Genomic DNA, 3,908 nt, shown 5'->3' on the forward strand with positions numbered 1-3,908 from the left:
AGTTCCATCAAAACATTTAATTTGACAAACTCTTGATTTATGATTTTGAATGTGATGTTTTGATTTTAAGCTATCTTCAAAAATATTTCTCTAAATTTGTTGAAAGATTATGATTAAGAAGATGACAAAATCTTATATTTGTTTTGGTTTCAACGCAGGATTAGATTATTTTTTTTAAAAAGATATTTGTCATTATACTTAATTACTATAGCATTGATGACAATACTCTCTTAGAATATAATAAAATCTATGAATTTCTTAATTAGCAATAATAAAAATTCTCAATTCTCTTGAATAAAAAAAAAAATCTCTCAATAATTAAAATACACATTTAATTAGTATCTATAAATAGTGAACAAGGATTTGTTTATATAACTGCACATAACAATTATAATGTGTTACATACATAAATCATTGTGCCTCTTCTATTGTTAATAGGATACAATGTTTTAAACATATACTTGTCTCCCTTTAGCCAAAACTATCTCTCTATATATAATAGGAGAGCAGTACATGATTAGATTCTTGACAAGTGGAGCAGCTAAATTTATGACAAGTGTTAATCTCCAAAAAAAGACAACGGAGATTATAAAAATAAAAAAGTTTTTTATGCAAACATCTTACAAATGCAGCAGCATTTCAATTTTCTTTCCAACGCTTCGTCGTGCCAATTTTGGAAAAAAGGCGCTCATTCTTAAATTAATTTCAAATCTTGGAGTTGCCAGGAAATTGTAAACAAAAGAAAAATTCCAAACTTAAGTTTTTGATTCAAACCATTCACTCACACTCTCTCTTAGTCAGTAGAGCAGCACCATTGGCTTCACTGGTAAGATCTTGAATAGAAAGCAAAAGCTCTTGAATTTTTTTGATAAGATCTCCATCTTCAATACTCTCCGGCGGAGGAAAAAATTGAAAAAATTGAAGAGAATGTTGCAGCTGCTGGATCCACTGCCAAAGAAGAAATTCATTAGAAAGAGGGGAGAGAAAAAAAATGGAAGAAGAAAAGTAGAGAGGGAGACGCGAAGCAGAGAACGCGGGGGAGGAGGGAGCTCCTCTGCTGCCACAACCGCCACAACCGCCTGTTATTTGCTGTGGTCACCGCCGGATAGAAAACCCTAAAGAGTTAAGTATTTCATCTTCACACCAGTGGATTTTGGAATTTACGTATCACATTTATGCTTTCGATTTTTATTTTTGAACTGTTTTGACCACTTCAAGAATGTTGGAATGCTTTTTCTCTGTGCCATCTCCGCTGCCGTCTCTGGGTTCTCTATGTTGGAAAAGGTTACTATTCTCAATTCCTATCTCTTGATTATAGTGTTGGATTGTGATTACAGCTGTTTTTCCTGTCTCTTGATTTACTTTTAGCACTATGTAGAGGAATGAAATAATGAACACCTAAATTTGTTGGTTAAATGGGTTTATGATTATTTGAGTTACATCCCGGATAGGTGTTGTTATTTTCTTTCACATGGTTTCAGAGTTGCCTATTTTATTTTCTTCTAACATTAATCCTCATGGTTTGGCTCAGGAATTGGAAAAGGGATTCATGATATCAGTCTTTAATAAATTAATTTTCTCTTGGATATGAGTGTTCCATCTACTATAGTACCATATAAGTCTCTGAATTGATATATATATATATATATAGTGAAAATGAAATTGTGATTGAATCAGTTCCGTGTGAACATAAAAGGTGTAGAATTTGTTAGTTTTTTTTCATTTTTTTTTTTGAGTTGTTGATTTTGCTTTTGTAAATTGTGCAAATGATTGATTTCTATGATTGCACTTTTTGTTTGGTTTATGCTAATTATTTGAAGTGTGCATATTGAGTTTTAGCATGATCTGCAAAGTCATGACTTGATCATACGCTCATAACTAATAAGTTGCTTTCAGCTTAGTGCATGCTATCAATTATTGTTTATTTGTTTGCAAACTTAATCTATGAACCAAATTATGCCTAAGTTGAATTAATCATCATGCTATTAACATGTTCTAATCAGTTTTACTGTTTCTTTTGTGAATACTCAAAAGCAAAAACAATTTCGAATCTATGGAGAGTAATCTTTTTCACAATTCCCATACCCAAATGCAATTATTATTCTTCATTCTATGATCATTTAATATATTCTAATATTTATTTATGTATGTAGGCTGATTTTGGCACCATTAACAAGAACAAGGTCCTACAATTTCGTGGATCAGCCGCACGCTACTCTTTATTATTCTCAGAGAACAATGAAAGGTGGCTTTTTGTTGGGGAAGCCTCAGGTGTATCAGAAACTGCACAAGGGTAATCTTTCATCCCAACAACTTATTACAAATTCCTTATATATACCTCATTTTTTGTTGATGTGTTTGGTGGTGGAAAAAAAAATCAAATAATTTTTTATCCTATCTATGATTTCAGTTAAGACATTCTTATTTGTTACTTTGTTTAGATAATTTTAAATATTTTGCTATTCAGGTAATTTCTTCATGTTTCTATCATGAATAAAATGAGACCAAAATGGTATTTCTATATTATATATGTAGTGGTTCTTGATTAACCTGAATTTTTTTCTGAATAAATTTGTTGAGTTTTGTTATTGTGCTGCTGTTTGTGCTGCTCTAGACTTAAATATTCATGGCCTTCCAACTCTGTTTATATATTTTTTGAAAGTTTATATAATTTTGCTTTGGAAAAAAGGCCTTTTGTGATTTTTTATTAATCTAAATATTACTATTTTAAATTTTTGGTAAAAATATTTGGATTATTGCAATCAAATGGTACTTTTGTGACGAGTTAATTTCTATTATGTTTAGTATACATTAGTTTGTTTTGATTAATTTGTCTGCATAAAGTAAATTCCAGCTTCTATTGTTTTTTTTGTTGCATCTTCACCGGCATTTATTTTTTTCTTTTTTTTTCAAGGTATTATAAAATTGTAGATTCTTTCGATAACTATGCTACTATACTGTAAAAGTTGCCGGGAGAAGGCATAAATTTTGAACCTAATAAAGCTCTGAATTTCTTTCAAATGCTACAATTGAGGTTTGTACCAATTGGTTATAGCATATGCTTAATTAATTTGATATAGCATATATAAATTTCATCATTCAAACAACCTAGGTTGCAACTTGCAGGTTTAATATCTCATATAGTTAGTCTGTCAAATATTCTTAGTGTACAACTTTTTAACATGAAAAGTAATTAGAAAAAACTTACTGATGGCTATTATTGTTGATTTCAAGGTAGATGAGGAAGCTATGGACCTAAACAAGGAACTTATAAACAAATTACTTGAGCTTGATGATGCTGATGCTGTTTATACAGGTCATAAATAATCAGTTTTATATCCGTGAAAGCTGTTCCGCAGGTGAGACGATTTTGCAGATTCATACATGCACTCTTCAATATATAATAAGAACAATCAAATAGTTTTACTTAAGACAAGGAAAATGTATTAGAAAGGGAGTTTAACTCATAGATATACATGTGTTTTAGAATGGAAATATTGCTGTGAGTTTGTGACTGTAAAATGAATATAAATTAAGTATTTTTCTTAGTTGTGCCAATAAATTGATTGTATCATTTTGCCTTTTTAGCAGGTGAAAGTTTGTGATTCAAAGGTAGTGATGCTGCCTATCATTCACAAGTAATTATCATGGGAGACCTATAAACTTATAACATAATAATCTCACATCGTGCTTACTTTCATGGTTTGATTTTTAGAATAATCTTACAATATTCATTTGTTAACAATTGTTGTATCTGTGAGCGGGACACTATTAGGGTTTCATTATTAGAAATTCATAAAACAGGGGTAAAGTTATAAGGAACTTTATTCATATTTTTAGGGCTGTTTTAGAAATATATTGGTATGTTGTGCAATTAGTTGGAGATGATCTCTTGATGTCTAATGCAA

Source organism: Arachis ipaensis, chromosome B09 (assembly GCF_000816755.2).
Source record: "Arachis ipaensis cultivar K30076 chromosome B09, Araip1.1, whole genome shotgun sequence".
NCBI classification, from domain to species: Eukaryota; Viridiplantae; Streptophyta; class Magnoliopsida; order Fabales; family Fabaceae; genus Arachis; species Arachis ipaensis.